At 45.8% G+C, this 22,419-nt stretch overlaps 1 protein-coding gene, 1 non-coding gene and 1 pseudogene across 2 annotated transcripts in view; all 3 read left to right on the forward strand.

The window, feature by feature from the left end:
- OVOL2 (ovo like zinc finger 2) overlaps window positions 1-22,419 on the forward strand; it is a 112,900-nt gene that overhangs the window by 23,607 nt on the left and 66,874 nt on the right. The gene's annotated exons all lie outside the window — the stretch shown is intronic.
- Window positions 1,180-21,897, forward strand: LOC129474433 (large ribosomal subunit protein eL15-like; annotated as a pseudogene).
- On the forward strand, window positions 16,349-16,412 carry LOC129474933 (U7 small nuclear RNA). The gene has a single exon (XR_008654680.1). It is a non-coding gene; the product is annotated as a U7 small nuclear RNA (small nuclear RNA).

Below are 22,419 nucleotides of genomic sequence, written 5' to 3' on the forward strand. Positions count from 1 at the left end.
ACACAGCCAGACCCTGTCAAGAAAAAAAAAAAAATTAGCTAGGTGTGGTGTCATGCACCTGTAGTCCCAGCTGCTTGAGAGGCTGAAGTGGGAGGATCACCTGAGCTTGGGAAGTCAAGGCTGCAGTAAGCCAAGATCGCACCACTGCACTCCAGCCTGGGAAGCAGAGCAAGACCCTGTCTCAAAAAAAAAATTTTTTTTTTTACAAAAAGATACTGACAAACTGATTCTAAAGTTTACATGGTGAGGCAAAAGACCCAGGAAAGCCAGCTTAATATTGAAGGAGAAAACGAAGTTGGAAGACTGACATGCCTGACTTCAAGACTTACTAAAAGGCTATGCAGTAATCAAGACAGTGTGATATTGGTGAAAGAATAAACAAGTAGATCAATGGGACAGAATAGTAAGCCCAGAAGTAGACCCACATAAACACAGTCAACTGAGCTTTGACAAAGGAGCAAAAATAGTCTCTACAGCAAATGGTGCTGGAACAATTGGACATCCACATGAAAAATAAAAAGAAGAATCTGGACAGACATTAGAAGCTAACTAAAATGCATCATAGACCTGCCAGGTAGGATGGCACCCACCTGTTGTCCCAGCTGCTCAGGAGGCTGAGGTGGGAGGATCCCTTGAACCCAGGAGTTCAAGGTCAGCCTGGATAACACAGCAAGACCCTATCTCTTAAGAAAAGAAAAGTCACAGACCTAAATGTAAAATGCAAAACTATAAAACTGCTAGACAATAATATAGAAAAAAATCTAGATGACCTTGGGTGTGGCAATGACTTTTTAGATACAACACTGAAGGTACAATCCATAAAAAAAGAATTGATAAGCTGGACTTCATTAAAATTAAAAACTTCTGCTCTGCAAAAGACACTACAAGAGAGTAAAAAGCCAAGTCACAGACTGGGAGAAAACATGTGCGAGAACATGCCTGGTAGAAGACTGGTATTCAAAATAGACAAAGAATTCTTAAAACTCAACAGTAAGAAAACAAACAATCCAATTTAAAAATGAGCAAAAGACCTTAACAGACACCTCACCAAAGAAGATATACAGATGGCAAATAAGCATATGAAAAGATGCTCCACATATGTCATCAAGGAAATGCAAATTGAGGCAACAATTTACCACTACACATGTATTAGAATGGCCAAAATCCAGAACACTGACAATGCCAAATGCTAACAAGGATGTGGAGAAACAGGAACTCTCATTCATTGCTAGTGAGAATACAAAATCGTACAGCAACTTTGGAAGACAGTTTTACAGTTTCTTACACAGCTAAATATACTCTTACCATTCAATAGAGCAATCATCTTCCTTGGTATTTACCCAAAAGAGTTGAATACTTACATCCACACAAAAATCTGTTTAGTAGGTTTATTCATAATTGTCAAAACTTGGGAGCAACCAAGATATCCTTCAGCAGGTGAATGGATGAATAAACTGTGAGCTAAAAAGAAATGAGCTATCAAGCCATAAAAGATATGAAGGAAACATAAATGCATATTGCTAAGTAATAAGCCAATCAGAAAAGGCTGCTTACTGTATGATTCCAACTATATGACATTCTGGAAATGGCAAAACTGTGGCGACCGTAAAAAGATCAGTTGTTGCCTGGACTTAAGGGGAGAGAAGTATACATATGCAGAGCATAGAGGATTTTTGAAGCAGTGAAAATACTCTGCATAATTCTATAGTGGTGGATATATGTCATTGTGCATTTGTCCACATCCACAAAATGTTCAACATCAAGAGTGAATAGAGGCTGGGTGCAGTGGCTCACGCCTGTAATCCCAGCACTTTGGGAGGCCAAGGTGGGTGGATCACCTGAGGTCAGGAGTTCGAGACCAGCCTGACTGGTATGGTGAAATCCATCTCTACTAAAAGCACAAAAACTAGCTGGGCTTGGTGGCATGCGTCTGTAATCCCAGCTGCTTGGGAGGCTGAAGGCAGGAGAATTGCTTGAACCCAGGAGGCGGAGGTTGCAGTGAGCCAAGATCACACCACTGTACTCCAGCCTGGGCAACAGAGTGAGACTTCGTCTCAAAAACAAAACAAAACAAAAAAAAGAGTGAATAAACTATGGACTTTGGGTGATGGTGAGGTGTCAGTGTAGATCCATCAACTGCAACAAATGTACCACTTTGGTAGGGGCTGTTGATAAAGGGGAAGGCAATGTGTGTATATGGACAGGAAATATATAGGATAACTCTGTATCTTCCTATCGAATTTTGCTGTGAACCTAACACTGCTCTAAAGAAAAACAGTCTTTTTTTATTTTAAGTAACAAACAAACAAAAACTGGTGTTGGAGCTGTGTGTGTGCTGTTTCGTGTGTGGTGGTGGCTGACTGGTGGGATTCCCTTTAGTGGACTGGGCAAGGATTGACTGTTTCTTTGGGGAACCCTGCATATTTATATGTGTAAGTCTTTTCTTTCTTTCTTTCTTTCTTTCTTTCTTTCTTTCTTTCTTTCTTTCTTTCTTTCTTTCTTTCTTTCTTCTTTTTTTTTTTACATTTTCTGGAAGCCACATTAAGAAGGAAATAAACAGTCTGGGCATAGTAGCTCACACCTGTAATCCCAGCACTCTGGGAGACCGAGGTCAGGAGTTTGAGAGCAGCCTGGCCAACATGGTGAAACCCTGTCTCTACTAAAAATATAAAAATTAGCCTGGTGTGGTGGCACACACCTGTAGTCCCAGCTACTCGGGAGGCTGAGGCAGGAGAATTACTTGAACCCAGGAGGCAGAGGTTGCAGTGAGCTGAGATCACGCCACTGAACTCCAGCCTGAACGACAGAGGGAGACTCCATCTCAAAATTAAAAAAAAAATATTTTGGCCGGGTGCGGTGGTTCAAGCCTGTAATCCTAGCACTTTGGGAGGCCGAGGTGGGTGGATCACGAGGTCAGGAGTTCGAGACCATCCTGGTCAACATAGTGAAACCCTGTCTGTACTAAAAATACAAAAAAATTAGCAGGGCGTGGTGGCGGGCGCCTGTAGTCCCAGCTACTCGGGAGGCTGAGGCAGGAAAATGGCATGAACCTGGGAGGCGGAACTTGCAGTGAGCCGAGATGGTGCCACTGCACTCCAGCCTGGGGGACAGAGCTAGACTCTGTCTCAAAAAAAAAAAAAAAAATTAAATTAAAAAAAGGTGAAATAATTTCCATATATTTATATGACCCAATATATCCAAAATATTACCCTTTCAGCATGTAATCAATATAAAAATATATTAATGAGATGTTTTACCCCTTTTGTGTACTGTCTTTAGAATCTGGTGTGTAATTTACACTTACAGTACATTTCAATTCAGACTAGCCACACAGTTCAAGTGCTCAGCAGCCACACGTGGTTAATGGCTGCCATGTCGGACATTCAGATAGAGAAAATAATTATTATTGCCCTTGAAGGAACGAAGCTCCAGAAATTTTTTGCCTGTGTCTCTTCTGTTCCAAGTATCAGATTTTCAGGAGGGAGCATCTCGTTGGGTAGGCCCAGTTTTGCCTTGGGCCTGTCCTGGACCAAGGCCAGATGCCATCATATCATATTGAAGGGAGCCATCTTGGGTGTCTGAGAAGTTGGAGCTGTAAATCAGGCAGCCATCCCATGAAGGAGCACATAAACGCTCCTGTCAATATTTAATCACTTCACATGCAATATTATATCAATTGTGGTTTTTATTTTCTGTATTTCTTGATGCTTTAACATCCTGAGGGCCTTGCTGACTTGGAGATACTGCCCCTTCTAGGGCTAGCCAATTCCTAAAGGTAGTAAGGGGCTCATCTGCGAGTGCACCTTTCCAGTACAAACTAACCGATCTGAAGCCCATACCCCAACCACCTCCTTTATCAGACTCTCATACCTGGCCCAGACTCTCACATTCCCCTGCCCTATTCACTCCAAGGCCAGGTACTGGGAAAGCAGGGACAGCTCCTGTAGCCTAGAGCCCACTGAGATTACTCAAAGTAGCCAATCTCAAGCCCGCTTACCCTGCCTCACCCATTCCCTCCCATGGAATCCACAATAAAGACTTCTGCCCACACTCACTCCCTCTGCCTCCTGAGCAACTCTGGTGCTGCCCTGCATGGCGTGCTGTGCCTCCAGTTTCTGGTATCTGTGAACATAACAAACTTCTTCCTTCATGATAGTCATTTCCATGTCTGCAGGTCTTCTCATACCTGAATACAACAATGCTGGGTACCGTTTAAAACAGATATTAGACATTTCACAGGGTTTCTAAGGACACGATGGAACTTAGCAAAAACTCTCCTGTCCCTTTGCACAGTTCTTCTCCCGTGCCCCATGGATAACCTCTGTCTTGGTTTTTCATGGATCTTTCCAGAGTTTCTTTAAGTGTATTTAGGCAAATACAAACCTTTTTACCAAAAAGGCAGTACAATATACCCACTGCAAATGCTTTTAATCATCTCATGTCCACCAGTATCACTTCTCTTATTCTTGGTGTCCTTGTAGTAATTTTTAAAATTCTTTTTGTTTTGTTTTGTTTCTGTTTTTGTTTTGAAAAGGAGTCTCGCTCTTGTTGCCCAGGCTGGAGTGCAATGGCACCATCTCAGCTTACTGCAACCTCCGCCTCCTGGGTTCAAGCCATTCTCCTGCCTCAGTCTGCCAAGTAGCTGGGATTACAGGTGCCCGCCACCATGCCCAACTAATTTTTGTATTTTCAGTAGACACGGGGTTTCACCATGTTGACCAGTCTAGTCTGGAACTCCTGACCTCAGGTGATCCACCTGCTTCAGCCTCCCAAAGTGCTGGGATTACAGACGTGAGCCACCTTGCCTGGCCATTTTTACAAATTCTTATATGGTCATATGTGGTTTATATATTCTTGTATTGTTATTTGACAAAAGCTGTGTCTTATCTTTTACAGAGCTTCATCTATTACAGTGCTTCCCATGTTGTCAGTAAAAGTGAGCTAAATTGTAAAAGATAGTGAGCAGATCTTTGTGGAATAAATGAGTTAATATTGGGAAATTATATGCAGCACCCATTCTTTTCCAATAGTAATTGATTTTATGACTACTGTGCTTCTTAAATCATATTTTTAAAAAGTATAGTTGTCTCAGTTTATGTTTGGAATGCGTTTTGCATTTTAAGGAAAAGCAGATAGTATCTAGGAAGCTTGGAAAAACGTAAGTGTAGAAATCATATCAGAACTTTATTCAAACCTAACATAGTAAATAACCTCCTCAAATAAATGAGTCAAGGTTCAGTATTTGTCTTACAAGGAATGGACTTAGGTTTTTAATTTGGCAACTCTGTCATGAGTTAAGCGTAGGACAAAAGAAGCATAAATCAGACGAAAATGGAGACAAAAGAAGTACAGTATGTTCCCAGAAAGCTCTATTAGAAGTTAAATGGCACATAGAAAAATCCCTGCTCCTCGAATCATTCTGGTATGGATGCTGATCCATGCTTTCTTACAGTTCAAAAGCAAGTATTTCCTTTATAAGGGGCCTGTAGTAAAATCTAAATCCTCTCCCAATCCCAAAGTGGTAGTTTGGGCACTTATTATTATTATTTTTTTTTTCAAGACAGGGTCTGATTCCGTTGCCCAGGATGGAGTGCAGTGGCACCATCTCAGCTCTCTGCAACCTCTGCCTCCCAGGCTCAAACTATCCTCCTACCTCAGCCTCCCGAGTAGCTGGGACCACAGGTGCATAGCACCACTCCTGGCTAATTTGCATATTTTTGGTAGAGGCAGGGCTTTGCCATGTTACCCAGGCTGGTTTCGAACTCCTAGGCTGAAGCAATCCTCCTGCTTCAGCCTCCCAAAGTGCTGGAATTACAGGCATGAGCCACTGTACCCAGCCTAGTTTAGGCACTTTTTTTTTTTTTAAACGAAGTCTCTCTGTTGCCCAGGTTGGAGTGCAGTGGCACAATCTCGGCTCACTGCAACCTCTGCCTCCAAGGTTCAAACGATTCTCCTGCCTCAGCCTCCCAAGTAACTGGGATTACAGGTGCCTGCCACCACGCCTGGCTAATTTTTGTATCTTTAGTAGAGGCAGGGTATACCACATTGGCCAGGCTGGTCTCGAACTCCTGACCTCACATGATCCACCCACCTCAGCCTCCCAAAGTGCTGGGATTACAGGCATGAGCCACAGCACCCAGTCTAGTTTAGGCACTTTTAAAAAGTGTTCTCCTTCATCGTCTGGCAAGTGAGGAGCGCCTCTGCCCGGCCACCCACCGTCTGGGAAGTGAGGAGCGCCTCTGCCCGGCCACCCATCGTCTGGGAAGTGAGGAGCGCCTCTGCCCGACCACCCACCGTCTGGGAAGTGAGGAGCGCCTCTGCCCGACCACCCACCGTCTGGGAAGTGAGGAGCGCCTCTGCCGGGCCACCCATCGTCTGGGAAGTGAGGAGCGCCTCTGCCCGGCCACCCATTGTCTGGGAAGTGAGGAGCGCCTCTGCCCGGCCACCCCGTCTGGGAAGTGAGGAGCGCCTCTGCCCGGCCACCCATCGTCTGGGAAGTGAGGAGCGCCTCTGCCCGGCCACCCATCGTCTGGGAAGTGAGGAGCGCCTCTGCCCGGCCGCCCTGTCTGGGAAGTGAGGAGCGCCTCTGCCCGGCCACCCATCGTCTGGGAAGTGAGGAGCGCCTCTGCCCGGCCACCCATCGTCTGGGAAGTGAGGAGCGCCTCTGCCCGGCCACCTATCGTCTGGGAGGTGAGGAGCGCCTCTGCCCGGCCGCCCCGTCCGGGAGGAAGTGAGGAGCACCTCTGCCCGGCCGCCCCGTCCGGGAAGAAGTGAGGAGCGCCTCTGCCCGGCCGCCCCGTCCGGGAAGAAGTGAGGAGCGCCTCTGCCCGGCCACCTATCGTCTGGGAGGTGAGGAGCACCTCTGCCCGGCCGCCCCATCTGGGAGGAAGTGAGGAGCGCCTCTGCCCGGCCGCCCCGTCTGGGAAGAAGTGAGGAGCGCCTCTGCCTGGCCGCCCCGTCTGGGAAGTGAGGAGCACCTCTGCCCGGCCGCCCCGTCTGGGAAGAAGTGAGGAGCGCCTCTGCCCGGCCACCCCGTCTGGGAAGAAGTGAGGAGCGCCTCTGCCTGGCCGCCCCGTCCGGGAAGAAGTGAGGAGCACCTCTGCCCGGCCACTCATCGTCTGGGAAGTGAGGAGCGCCTCTGCCCGGCCACCCATCGTCTGGGAAGTGAGGAGCGCCTCTGCCCGGCCGCCCCGTCTGGGAAGTGGGGAGCGCCTCTGCCCGGCCGCCCCGTCTGGGAAGTGAGGAGCGCCTCTGCCCGGCCACCCATCGTCTGGGAAGTGAGGAGCGCCTCTGCCCGGCCACCTATCGTCTGGGAAGAAGTGAGGAGCGTCTCTGCCTGGCCGCCCCGTCTGGGAAGTGAGGAGCGCCTCTGCCCGGCCGCCCCGTGTCTGGGAAGAAGTGAGGAATGCCTCTGCCCGGCCGCTCCGTCTGGGAGGTCTACCACGGAGGCCAGAAGCAATGTGGGGGCTGGACGTGGTGGCTCACGCCTGTGGTCCCGGCACTCTGGGGGGCGAGGCGGGTTGATCACTTCGGGCTAGGAGTTCGAGACCAGTCTGGCCAACTTGGCGAAACATGAAAAATACAACAGACAAACCAACCAACCAACTCAGTGACAACAAAACAGGTCTACCCTGGAGTCATACTCTAATTTTTTCTATTTTCCTCCCTTTCTGATCCTTTATCCCACTTTCTTTTTCTTCCTCTTCCTTCTCCCTCTTCTTTGTCAAATAGAGGATTATTATCACTGATCCATATAAAGTCCCTCTCTCATCTATTTTAACTCCCACCCCCCATTTCTATTCCCCGACTTCCCATGTGCAACCTTCCTAATATGTTTGATACGCAAAAAAAAAAAAAAAAAAAAAAAAAGGCTATGTTGTGATTTCCCCAAAATAAAAATAAAAATAAAAATAAAAATCTGAGGATCAGTAAATCTAAGATCCATGATACACAAACAAATAAAAAAAAAAAAGTGTTCTCCTTTTGAGGAAAATGGTTATTTGTCCTCATATAGCTTCATTTTCACCCAGCAGGAGGAAACATAATCCTGAATTTGATGGATTCCAAATATCATCATCCCCTTTGTTATCGAAAGCAAATATTTATCAAGGGTAGGGACTGCTTCTTTGTTCTCCTGTGACCCTGGAGCCAGCACAGTGCCCTGTGTTTGCTGAGTTGAGATAAGGAGTCAGCTGTCAAAGAACTAACAATCGACAATAAATTTTGGCCCCTCGCATAACACCTATAACACCTAGACAGGTATAAATCAGTTGAAAATAATTTACATTTTTAAACACTGAGGTATTATTTTTAAAAGCAAAAGTACAAATCTTTTTTTTTTTTTTTTAAGTACAAATCTTAAGTGTATATGGCTGGGTGCAATGGGTCACGCCTGTAATCCCAGCACTTTGGGAGGCCGAGGCGAGTGGATCACTTGAGGCCAGGAGTTTGAGATTAGCCTGGCCAACAGGCAAAACCCCATCTCTACTAAAAATTTAAAAATTAGCTGAGCATGGTGGTGCACGCCTGTAATCCCAGCTACTCAGGAGGCTGAAGCATGAGAATTGCTTGAGCCTGAGAGGTGGAGGTTACAGTGAGCCAAGATCTCGCCACTGCATTCCAGCCTGGGTGACAGAATGAGGCTCTGTCTCAAATAATAATAATAATAATAATAATAATAATAATAAAATAAGTGTAGAGCATGACGAAGTTTAACAAATGAATACTTTCATGAAGTTGCCACCCAGATCACAATATATTTCTAGCACCCCCAGAAGGCTCCTTTATGTCCCCTTCCAGTCCTGTCCTGACTGTATCATCTCAATTTGGCCCATTTTGAACATTATGCAGATGGAATCATACAGTGTGCTCTCTTTTGTGTCTGTCCTCTTTCACTTAATATTACATCTGAGACTCATCCGTGCTATTGCATGTTCCAGTAGTTTGTTCTTTTCCAGTGCTGGGTAGTGTTCCCCAGTGTGAACCAACATACCACAATTTGAATGCCCGCTCTGCTCATAATGGACTTTTGGGAGGCTACCTGTTTAGGCTGTTATAAATACACCTCTATGAACATTCTTATGCATATTTTTTTAAATTATTTTTGTTCATTTGATTGACTTTTTGGTGTGCAGTTCTATGGATTTCAACATGTGTATAGATTTATATAACTACCACAATATCAAGATACAGTTGGTTCTATCACCCCAAAAACTCTCTCCTGCTGTCCCCTTAGAATCACAATCCCCTCCCCTTTCCCCAGTCCCTTACAGCTACTGATCTGTCTTCCATTACTATGGCTTTTGTCTTCTTGAAAATGCCATATAGATGGAATCATAGAGCATGTAACCGTTGGAGACTGGATTCCTTCACCAAGATAATTCCTGTGGCATTCACCAATACAACAGGCGTGCACCACCATAAGGTCGTCTCTGTCAACAACAGATCACATATATGACGGTGGTCCCATAAGATTATAAAACCTTATTTTTCCTGTACCTTTTCTGGTTTAGGTATGTTTAGATATACACAAATACTTATTTATCAGAACCCATCCCTGTCACTACACAGCGCATGGCTGTACATTCCTTTTTATTGCTGACATTACTACAAGTCTTTGATGGACAAACTTTTACTGGTATAGTCAAGGGAGTGGAATTGCTTGATCATAGGGTCTTCATATGTTTCACTTTAGCAGGTACAGCCAAATCGTTTTCCGAAATGGTTGAGCCTGCAACGTAAAAGAGTTCTGATTGCTCTCTGCCTTCTTCACCATTTAGGAAGTATTCTGGTCAGTGTGTAGGTAACATTTTAGCTATTTTTGTATATGTGCATATAAATTATCTTTTAAGATTTGCCATAAATCACACAAAGAATTAGCCATCCTCTGCAGCAGATGCTGTTGGTGCCTGCGTGGACCCCCTGGGATCCTTTTTACTGCCCCCAGTTGCTTCAGATGCGCTTGCTAAGGTTCACACCTTCAGCTTTATCCAGTGCTGCTCAGCAGTTGGGGCTGCCACACAATTTTCATCCTACCCCCCCATCTCCCAAACACACACACACACACACACACACACACACACGAGGCAGACAGATTCACAATGTTGTAACTTATACTTCAGAACTCCTGTGGGATCAGGCTGAGACAGGACTTCACCTGAATCCACATGCCTGTCTGGCTTTTCCTCCCGGCCCAGACTGCTTCCCTCACTCCCTTACAACACTTCCCTGTGAGCACTCTCCCAGTAAAGCCTTTGCACAAGCATCCCCGTTTTCAGCTCTGTTGCTAGGGAACCTGGCCCAGGACACCTTTGCAGCATCCATTTCTCCATCCTCCTTCTCCAAAGGCCCCATTTTCCACCTACAGACTGTCTAGTTAGAAAAACATTTGACTGCAACTAACAGAAAACCTGATAAGCAATAGCTTAAACAAACAACTGTTTGTTTTTTTTTCCCCACAAACAGCTATAGTCTCACCATGACATGTGCCAATTCAGTTACAGGTTTCCAGGCAGAAGCATGAGATAAATGAAATCACTCTCGATCCTCCCCTTGCCCTTCCAGCCCCTGCCGCCCCTGTCAGTCCCTCCTAGTTTCTCCCTCTTCCCAGGCCCCCAGCCCTGAGGCCCAGTGACCTCTGAATGCTCACGCCAGTCATTTCCAAACAGTGTCCCCTGAGAATGTTCAGGTTCCTGGGATGCTTCAATGACTCAGCGTGCATAAATTAATATTTTATGCCAAATAGTAGAAAATTTTAAATCCTGACTAGTAATTTTTATCACTAGTCAAGTTAGTAACTGGGCAGTTAATTTCATTAAATTTTTCTTTTTTTTTCTTTTTTTTTTTTTTGAGACAGAGTTTCACTCTTGTTGCCCAGGCTGGAGTGCAATGGCGTGGTCTCGGCTCACTGCAACCTCCACCTCCCGGGTTCAAGCTATTCTCCTGCCTCAGCCTCCCGAGTAGCTGGGATTACAGGCATGAGCCACCATGCCCAGCTAATTTTGTATTTTTAGTAGTGACGAGGTTTTCCCATGTTGGTTAGGCTGGTCTCAAACTCCCAACCTCAGGTGATCGCCCGCCCCAGCCTCCAAAGTGCTGGAATTACAGGCGTGAGCCACAGCGCCCAGCCAATTTTCATTAAATTTTTCAAGACATCTTTCTAGTTTTGTCTCCTCATAAGAAATGCTTAGGCCGGCACAATGGCTTTTACCTGTAATCCCAGCACTTTGGGATACCGAGGTGGGCAGATCACCTGAGGTCGGGAGTTTGAGACCAGCCTGGCCAACACGGTGAAACTCTGTTTCTACTAAAAATACAAAAATTAGCTGGGTGTGGTGGTGCACACCTGTAATCCCAGCTACTGAGGAGGTTGAGGCAGGAGAGTCACTTGAACCCCGGGGGCAGAGGTTACAGTGAGCCAAGATCGAGCCATTGCACTCCAGCCTGGGCAACAGAGTGAGGCTCCGTGTAAAAAAAAAAAAAAAAAAAAGAAAAGAAAAAGAAAAAGAAAAGAAATGCCCAGATAAACTCATTCATTCTCAGGTATTAATGACATTTACTAATTCTTTGGTTCAATTTGTGTTTATAGAGGGCATGACCTAGGATCTGAATCAGGTGTGGGGTTTACAAATATGGATAATATATTGGCCTCTTTTAAAAGGCCCTGTGTGCACATGTATACATGCATTTTCCACTCTTTATTGTAGCTGTCAATTTATTTTGTCCAGTAGATTGTAAGCTTCTTGAGGTCAAGAGCTATGTTTTATCTCTGTGCTACTAACTAGCATAGTGCTTGGAACATATCATACATGTTTCTGGAAAACAGCATAGCCAGGCAAGGTGGCTCATGCCTGTAATTCCAGCACTTTGGGAGGCCAAGGTGGGTGGATCACCTGAGGTCAGGAGTTCAAGACCAGCGTGACCAACATAGTGAAATCCCATCTCTACTAAAAATACAAAATTAGCCGGGCGTGGTAGCACATGTCTGTAATCCCAGCTACTTGGTAGGCTGAGGCAGGAGAATCATTTGATCCCAGAGTGGGCGGAGGTTGCAGTCAGCAGGGATCAGGCCACTGTACTCCAGCCTGGGCAAAAAGAGTGAAACTGCGTCTCAAAAAAAAAAAAAAAAAAAAAAAACCCAGGATGGCAGGGAGGATAGACAGGCAGGAAGTGGAGAAGCTGTGGTAGATTAAAGATGGCCACCAAGGCTGGGCGTTGTGGTTCATGCCTGTAATCCCAGCACTTTGGGAGGCTGAATTGGGGAGATCACCTGAGATCTGGAGTTCGAGACCAGACTGACCAACATGGGGAAACCCCGTCACTACTCAAAATACAAAAATTAGCTGGATGTGGTGGTGCACGCCTATAATCCCAGCTACTTGGGAGGCTGAGGCAGGACAATCGCTTGAACCCAGGAGGCGGAAGTTATAGTGAGCCAAGATCACGCTATTGCACGCCAGCCTGGGAAACAGGAGTGAAACTCCGTCTCAAAAAAAAAAAAAAAGATGGCCACCAATTCCTTGTAGTTTTCTCCACTGAGAAGTGGAGGCTATCTTTGCTCACCTTGAATCTGGGCTTACCTTGTGACTTGCTTTGATAATGAAATACGGTGTGCATGATGATGTGCCAGCTCCAGACCTATGCCTGAAAAAGGTCTGGCAGCCTCAAGGAACTACCCTGAGACTACCATGCTGTGAGGAAGCCCCAGATAATAACCTCGTGGAGAAGCCATGTAGAGAGGACTGAGGAACCCAGACAATAGCAAGGGTGAGGCCTAGACATACCCTAGTTGAATTGTTCCAGCCAGACCTCGGCTATCTGAGCCATTACAGCTGAGACCCCAGACATCATGGAACAGAGATGAGCTATTCCCACTGTGCTGTGGTCAAGTTACTGACCCACAAAATCATGTTCCAATAAAATGTTGTTTTAAGTCACTGAGTTTTGGGATGGTGTGTTCCACAGGAAAAAAGAAAATCTGAAATTGGAGATATTCACCATCAAAAGAACAACGTACTGTCCCATCATTTCCAGTAGTCTTTATTCTACTTGAGATATGCCTGCGGGAAGAGAGCAATTCTTTTCCTTTCTTTCTTTTTTTTTTTTTTTTTTTTTTTTTTGAGATGAAGTTTCGCTCTTGTCACCCAGGCTGGAGTGAAGTGGCGTGGCTCAGCTCACTGCAACCTCCCCCTCCTGGGTTCAAGCGATTCTCCTGCCTCAGCCTCCAGAGTAGCTGGGACTACAGGCATGCGCCACCATACCCGGCTAATTTTTGTATTTTTAGTAGAGATGAGGTTTCACCATGTTGGTCAGGATGTTCTCAATCTCCTGATCTCGTGATCTGACCGCCTCAGCCTCCCAAAGTGCTGGAATTACAGGCGTGAGCCACTGCACCCGGCCAAGAGCAATTCTTAATATAAAGAAAAAGTTGTACTAGTGGAGATATCTGGGGGCAGAGAAAATATTTCCAACACATTTCTCATATCCTACCAAGGATTGGATATGAGAATATCTCCACTACCAACCCTTGGTAGGATATAAGAATTGTATTGGAAATATTTGCTTGGTTATGTTGGGCGTCTTGATCTGGGTTGAAGGAAGGCTGGAGTCCACCGCAGGAAACTCAAGTATCTACTACGGTCTGGGAGCAAAGGTCAATGAGTGAAGTGGATGGGGAAATGGTGACAGTGGATGGACTGGCAGACACCAACACTCGACTCTGGCCATTTATGGTCATGAGGGAACTTGGGCCCTCTATTGCTGGATCCTTCATTTTTTTTTTCAGAAGTAAAATAGCCAGATTTTTATATAAAATCTCCAAATTTTGCGGAGCTTGCAGTGAGCTGAGATCACGCCACTGCACTCCAGCCTGGGCGACAGAGCGAGACTCCGTCTCAAAAAAAAAAAAAAAAAAGAAATAAAATCTCCAAATTTTATATCTGGACCATTGGGTTGCTCATTTGAGCTCCCTGGTCCAATGAGAGCACTGGGTGAGGTGTCGTACTCGTCACATATTGCATGTGTGTCTCTCCAGGCAGCCTGTGGCTTTGCAAAATGAAAGTTGTCTATGTGCTTTCCGGCAGAGTCCAGCTGGATCAGATCCGGTGTGTGAAGTTCTAAGTGCTGGCAGGGATGTGCAGCAACTGGAACTCTCAGACATTGCTAATGAGCCTGTGAATTGGTACATTTTAGAGAAGTTTGGCAATAACTACTAAGGCTGAACATATACCTCCCCTAGCACTATGACCCAGTAGTGCCACTGCAAGGCTTGGTGAACACATAGCTGCAAGAGAAATGCAAATACATGTTCACCAAAAGACATCTATTAAAAAGTTCATAGAAACACTATTAGTACTAGTCAAATACTAGAAATAAATACATCCATCATCTGTAGAATGGATAAACAAAGCATCTATTTATGGAATATTACACAGCAATGCAAAAAAAAAAAACCACAATAGAAATTTGTTGCATGTTTGCTGCATGCAACAACACAGATAAAACTCACAAACAAACTGTTGAGTGAAAGAATCAGTTACAGGAGAGTCCCTACAGCACGATATATGGTGCGTGAAAGTTCTGGCTGCATCACATCTTTGTATACCGACGCTTAGTATATAAAGTTCAAAACAGGAAAACTCATCTGTGGCATGATGTTGGTTACCCTTTTTTTAATTTTTAAATTATTTTTTAATATTTTGAGACAGGGTCTCACTGTGTGACTCAGACTGGAGTGCAGTGGCAAGAGCATAGCTCTGTAACCTCAAACCCCTGGCCTCAAGTGATCCTTCAGCCTTGGTGTCCCAAAATGCTGAGATTACAGGTGTGAGCCACTGCACCTGGCCAACAGTAGTATTATAGGAAAGAGGTCATCATCCAGACCAAAGAGAGGATTCTCAGATCTCGTGCAAGAAAGAATTCAGGGAGAGTCTGCAATGCAAAGTGAAAGCAAGTTTATTAAGAAAATAAAGGAATAAAAGAATGGTTATTCCATAGACAGGGCAGCCCTGAGGGCTGCTGGTTGCCCATTTTTGTGGTTAGTTCTTGACGATCTGCTAAACAAGGGGTGGACTATTCATGCCTCCCCTTTTTAGACCATATAAGGTAACTTCCTGACATTGCCATGGCATTTGTAAACTGTCATGGCGCTGGTGGGAGTGCAGCAGTGAGGACAACCAGAGGTCACTGCTGTCGCCATTTTGGTTTTGGTGGGTTATGGCCGGCTCCTTTACTGCAATCTGTTTTATCAGCAAAGTCTTTATGACCCGTATTTTGTGCTGACCCCCTATCTCATCCTGTGACTTAGGATGCCTTAACCATCTGGGAATGCAGCCCAGTAGGTTTCAGCCTCATTTTACCCAGCTCCTATTTAAGATGGAGTTTTCTGGTTTACACACCTCTGACAGTAGCAACCCTTGAAAGTGAGATGGTGACTAGATGGGGGCGAGGGGACTTTTGGCGCAGTGGTCCTGTTCTGTTTCTTGTCTGTGCATTGGTTACATGGGTGTGTTCACTTTGTGAAAGCCACTGAGCTATACACTTCTGATTTCTGCACTTTTCTGTATACATGTTGTATTTCAATACAAAGGTTTTTTTGTTTTTGTTTTTTGTTTTTTTCTTTAGACAACTCTCACTCTGTTGCCGAGGCTGTAGTGCAGTGGCATGTAGTGCAGTGGTGTGATCTCGGCTCACTGCAACCTCCGCCTCCTGGGTTCAAGTGATCTCCTGCCTCAGCCTCCCAAGTAGCTGGGATTACAGGAGTGCACCACCACATCCAGCTAATTTTTGTATTTTTAGTAGAGACGGGTTTTATCATGTTGGCCAGGCTGGTCTCGAACTCCTGACATCATGTGATCTGTCTGCCTCGACCTCCCAAAGTGCTGGGATAACAGGTATGAGCCACCGCACCCAGCCAATACAAAATTTTTAAAAGCAGCATTTGAAAAATGTAGCACTTGCTCCTTCAACCTGGGTTGTAAAGTGAGGACAAGAGCAACCTGGAACAAGCCTCTAGCCTCTAGCTTACCTAAGCTGAACATGTAGTAGGAGAGGGAACTAAGCCTTTATGTGTGTGTGTGTGTGTGTGTTTTAAGTCCCTAGAAAATAACGCAGCACTCTAGTCCTCCTAGTTGTCCTCTCAAATCTATTTTCCATCTTCCTGGATACATGGCTGCCTAACCAGAGGCTACATTTCCCAGCCTCTAATATTGGGCTAATGAGAAGTAGGCAGGAGGTAATGACCTGAGCCACTTCTGGCTATTTTGCTTTTGCCCTTTCTCAGGTGCGTCAATGTGGAGATGGCAAGGACAGCAGCAGCAACAGCACCTGGGAGCTCATTAGAAAGGGAAATTAAGGTTACAGCTCTTTTAGAATTTGTCTAACAGGTTTTCCTGTCTTCACCGGAACTCACCAACTCCCAACAAAAAAGAAATGGACATTCAGTTGACTCTTGAACAATGAGGGAGGGGCTGGGGCACCACCACCTGCACAGTCCAAAATCTGAATTACCTTTTTTTTTTTTTTTTTTTTTGAGACAGGGACTCGCTCTGTTGCCTAGGCTGGAGTGCAGTGGTGCGATCGCGGCTCACTGCAACCTTCACCTCCTAGGTTCAAGTGATCCTCCCATCTCAGCCTCCCAAGTAGCTAGGATTACAAGCACGCACCACCACACCTGGCTAATCCTTGTGTTTTTAGTACAGACAGGGTTTCACCATGTTGGCCAGGCTGGTCTCAAACTCCTGACCTCAAGTGATACACCTGCCTTGGCCTCCCAAAGTGCTCAAATAACAGGCATGAGCCACCGTGCCAGGCCTGCATTAACTTTTGATTCCCCAAATACTTAACTACTAATACCCTACTGTTGACTGGAAGCCTTATAGATAACACAGTTGATTAACACATATTTTGTATATTATATAAATTATTACTATATTCTTACAATAAAGTTAGCTAGAGAAAACAAAATGTTATTAAGAAAATCAAAAGGAAGAGAAAATACATTTACTATTCATTAAGTGGAAGTGGATCACCACAAAGGTCTTCATTCCTCACCATGTTCACATTGACTAGGCCGAGGAGGAGGAGGAAGGGCTTGGTCTTGCTCTATCAAGGGTGATAGAGGCAAAAGAAATCTATGTATATGTGGATCCGCACAGTTCAAACCCGTGTTGTTCAAGGGTCAACTGTTCTTGGTTCCCACCTGAGACCTAATGAATCAGAGACCCTGCGATGGAGCTCAGCAATTTGTGTGTAAACAAGCCCTTGGGGGGATTCTAACACACTCAAGTTTGAGGACCACTGATTTAAAGGAGTCAACACACGTTTTCTGTAATGGGACAGAGAGCAAATATTTTAGATTGCAGGCCGTACAGTCTCCGAGGCAACTACTTACCTCTGCCATTGTAGTGCACAAGTAGCCAGAAGACAATCTGTAAATGAATGGGTTAGCCGGATTTGGCCTAAGGTGGGACTCAGAGAATCAGGTATATGATTAGAGTACAAGTAAACGCCAGGCAAACCGTTTTCTTATCTTTGAGCAGAAGAATGTCCTCTGTGTCTCCCTCATGCCTTTTATCAGTCTTAACATCTACTCTGAGCATACTAGAGTGACCAGTGCTGAATCCTTTATCCTCTGTGGCTGAGCCCTCCCCTCCAGGTTCCTTACTTCTTGCACCCTGCAAAATCTGCTCTGTGAAATTCTATAATAACCCTGTGTAAGTATTAAAGTCTACTAATAGCCAATAATGCCACTTTGGTTGGAGGCATTGGCATTTTAATTTGGGGCAATCCTCGTTGGGCAGGGGGAGGATTGTGTCCCAGTACTGTCATGGGCCAACTGGTGGATCTATGGAGTAGGAAGGGCCTCCAATTTCCCCAAAGTCGCTTTCAGGAGAGAGACTACTTTCGTGTAATTCCTGATTTGTCTGTTTTGAGTTCAGATTTTTGCGGATTTTTTTTTTTCTAGACTGAGTCTCGCTCTATTGCCCAGGCTGGAGTGCAGTGGTGCGATCTCAGCTCACTACAACCTCAGCCTCTAGGGCTCAAGCGATTCTACCTCACCCTCCCAAGTAGCTGGAATTACAAGCATGTGCTTGTATTTTTAGTAGAAACGGGGTTTCACCATGTTGGCCAGGCTGGTCTCAAACTCCTGACCTCATGTGCTGTGCCCGCCTCGGCTTCCCAAAGTACTGGGATTACAGGCATGACCCACTGCGCTCGGCCAGATCTGCCAATTTTTAATCCCACCTGGGTTTAGAGTGCGTGCGGTGTTCGTACGGCGCTGTTTGCAGTTTGTTCCGTTCTGGCTTCAGCGTTCCTACAGGGAGCCACAGCTGAACATACCGCCAGTCCCTCTTTCCCCTGGGCCTGACCCCCTGGGCTGGGAATGCCTGGCACCCCCTAGGGACGGGAGCAGCCCAGATGGGTTTCCCTTCCTACGCAAGCAGAGATCACTTCCCACCACGTCTGTCTGAACTGCACCTGCTCGGCCACAGAGCCAAGGCAGCAATCACCTCTCCCTCTGTTTCTCATGAGAAACCCAGGAGAAGGCCCTTTCTCTGTCTTGTATCCATTAGGTATCTTAGTCACAACTCAAAATGGGTTTAATAGAGAAGTTCCTGACTCGTTTCACTGAAAACTCTCGGGATAATTCTGGCTTGAAGCACAGCTTGATTCAGGGGCTCAAACACTACCACAGGCCTGGTTTCTCACTCCATCCAGCAGCCCTCCTTGTTGGCTCCATCTTCAGACAGGCTGGCAGGTGATGGCGGCGGATCGAGGCTTCATTCTTCCAGGTGCACAGGGAGCAGGGCGGGCCTCTCTACTGGCTAAAGGCTCCTCACACCTCATTGGCTCTGAACCGGTCACAAGCTGCCCCTAAGCCATTCTCTGTGGCTGGTAAAAGATCAATGCTGATTGGCTAGGTGTGATCCATGTGCCCTGCCCTGGGGTTGGGATGGAGCCACTGGAAGCACACAGAGGGAAAGTGAACGAGGGGTGTGTCAAGGAAATCAGAACCCAGCGGCCCTTACTGAGATAGTGGGACTGGATGAACCTTAATGTGAGGTCTCCCAGACTCTGTAGTATTCAATTCCAAGTAGTTTGAGAGATGATTTCAGGGAGTAGGGAAGCAAGAAAAGGAAGAGAGCCAATAAAGAAAGCTGCGTTATCGGCTGGGCGCGGTGGCTCACGCCTGTAATCCCAGCACTGTGGGAGGCCGAGGCGGGCGGATCACGAGGTCAGGAGATCGAGACCATCCTGTCTAACATGGTGAAACCCCGTCTCTACTGAAAATACAAAAAATTAGCCGGGCGCGGTGGCGGGCGCCTGTAGTCCCAGCTACTCGGGAGCCTGAGGCAGGAGAATGGCGGGAACCCTGGAGGCGGAGCTTGCAGTGAGCCGAGATAGCGCCACTGCAGCCCAGCCTGGGCGACAGAACGAGAATCCGTCTCAAAAAAAAAGAAAAAAGAAAAAAGAAAGCTGCGTTATCAAGCAAGTTATCTCTGCGGGCACCCGGAGCCCACTCCCCCTGGAGAGCTTCAGAGATGGTGTAGAAGACGCTTCAGAGTTCTCCCAATGGAGGGGCGAGAAAGCTGCTGTGCTAATCTGACAGCTCCTTATCTATCATTGATACAGAACTTTCAGCTTGCCCTATTTGCCAGCCTAGCTTGCTCTTAAGGAGGGGGGTGGGGGGCAGGGAAGAGGAGGGGGTAGAGAGAGGGAGAGAGAGAACCTTCCGGCAGAGGAGGACTTGGAGGTGTTTGCAGTAGGCAAGCCCTCCTTGTGTAGGGGTGCATGCCACGGGGTTGTGCATGGCATATGGACAGTGTCTGCCGCAGAGTGCGAACAACAAACGTCCCGTTCCTTTCCCGCATTCCATCCACCGAGAGTCTTTTCCCATAGCAAGGACTAGGGCCTTCTCTGGCCCATCTAAGCAAGACGCCATTCCTTCTTCTGATAAATGAAGGAGAATATCAAGCCCATAAACACAGAAATAAAACAGTACCCAAAGCTCTCCTTAACATTAAACATACCCTATTTCACAGGGACGGCTCCTGCAAAAGTAAGAAAGGTTTTGCAGGTGCAGAGTCCTGGGCCAGAGGCTAAAGCTCTTAAACGGCGTGGTTGACTCATTGGGCAGGAACAGATAAGCTGAATTCGAGACAACTCCACCCAGACCATGTGGAACAGGGTTGGGAAAGGGTAGATATCCAAACAGAACTCCGAGCTGTCACTGGGAGTGGAGTGGCTGGACGCTGCACCAAAATTCCCCACAGATGTTGGCTGCAATGGCAACTCTTTTATTTGTTGATGTACAAATATGCAACATCCGTGAGTTCCCCGAGTATGACAATTTAACCTCTGTACATTCTCTACTTCTCTACTCTATTTCTCCCATTATTTTATTCTTAAATTCTATTAGTTACCTTTGTAACTTTAAAAAGAAGACCTTTATTTCTTTTTCTTGATGCATTAACCATATTTTTAAAAATATATTTTATTTTAAAAAGTATTTTATGGTCTATTTGCTTGGCTCTTGATGTCTGGCTCTTCTGATTTTGTTTTCTTTTTCTCTTTCTTTCCTTCTCTCCTTCCTTCCTTTCCTTCCTTCCTTCTTTCTTTCTTTCAGACAGAATCTGACTCTGTTACCTGGGCTGGAGTGCAGTAGTGCAATTTTGGCTCACTGCAACCTCCGCCTCCCGGGTTCAAGCATTCTCTTGCCTCAGCCTCCTGAGTAGCTGCAACTACAGGTGCGTGCCACCACACCCAGCTAATTTTTATATTTTTAGTAGAGACAGGGTTTTGCCATGTTGGCCAGGCTGGTCTGGAACTCCTGACCTCAAGTGATCTGCCCACCTTGGCCTCCCAAAGTGCTGGGATTACAGCCATGAGCCACCGTGCCTGGCTTCTGATTTTGTTTTCTTTCAGAAAATATTTTGGCTGGGTGTGGTGGCTCACGCCTATAATACCAGCACTTTGGAGAGGCTAAGGTGAATAGATTGCTTGAGACCAGCCTGTACAACATAGTGAGACCCTGTCTCTACAAAAAATACAAAAATTAGCCAGGCTTGGTGGTGCACGCCTGTAGTCCCAGCTACTGGGGAGACTTAGGCTTGAGCCCAGGAGGTCGAGGCTGCAGTGAGCCATGATCACGCCTCTGCACTTCAGCTTGGGCAAAAGAGTGAGACCCCGCCTTTCTGTCTGGCAGCAGCCATCAGGTAAGCCACGGTGGGTGCATACAAGTACATCCAGGAGCTATGGAGGGAGAAGCAGTCTGATCTCATGTGCTTTCTTCTCAGAGTCCGCTGCTGGCAGTACTGCCAGCTCTCTGCTCTCCACAGGGCTCCCCAATCCACTCGGCCCCATAAAGTGCGCCGACCGAACTACAAGGCTACATTATATATAGGATTCGTGTGTGCAGTGATGGCCAAAAACACCCAGTTCCTAAAGGTGCAACTTATGGCAAGCCGGAACATCATGGTGTTAACCAGCTAAACTTTGCTTGAACCCTCAGTCCATTGCAGAGGAGCAAGCTGGACACCACTGTGGGGCTCTAAGAGTCCTGAATTCTTACTGAGTTGAAGATTCCACATACAAATTTTTTGAGGTTATCCTCATTGATGCATTCCATAAAGCCGTCAGAAGAAATCCTGACACCCAGTGGATCACCAATCAATCTACAAGCCCAGGGAGACACGTGGGCTGACATCTGCAGGCCGAAAGAGCCATGGCCTTGGAAAGGGCCTTAAGTTCCACCACACTATTGGTGGGTCTCGTCATGCAGCTTGGAGAAAATGTGATACTCTCCAGTTCCACTGCTGCCACTGACATAAGTAAAGTTTGTAAAATTCATACCTAATAAACAATTCAGGACAGTCAAAAAATAAAAATAAAAAATAATGAGACCCTGTCTCAAACAAAACAAACATGTTTTGAAAAAGTTTTTTATTCTTATTTTATACAGTCGAGATATACACTACATAATAATTAGCTGATCCTTAATAACTTGGACACTTGAAGGAGTTCACTGGTAAACTGGACCTAAATCCTTTTTTTCTGTCTTTTTAAAATTGATATATCATAGTTACACATATTTTGAGAGTACATGTGATATTTTGATACATGCATACAATGTGTAATGATTAAGTTAGGGTAATGAGGATATCCATTACCTGAAACGTTGATCTTTTCTTCGTGTTGGGAATGTTACAATAATCTTCTAGCTATTTTGAGATATACACTAAATTATTGTTAACTGTGATTTCCCTACTGTACTATTGGACTAGAACTTATTCCTTCTATCAAATTATATTTTCGTGCGTATTATCTCTTCACCCCTACTTCTCTTCACCCCTACTTCCTCCTCCTAAGTCATTCTTAGAAGGTAATTTTTCAAACTTTGTTTTCACTTTATTTTAGATG

The sequence above is a fragment of the Symphalangus syndactylus genome, chromosome 24 (assembly GCF_028878055.3).
Source record: "Symphalangus syndactylus isolate Jambi chromosome 24, NHGRI_mSymSyn1-v2.1_pri, whole genome shotgun sequence".
In the NCBI taxonomy this organism is placed as follows: domain Eukaryota; kingdom Metazoa; phylum Chordata; class Mammalia; order Primates; family Hylobatidae; genus Symphalangus; species Symphalangus syndactylus.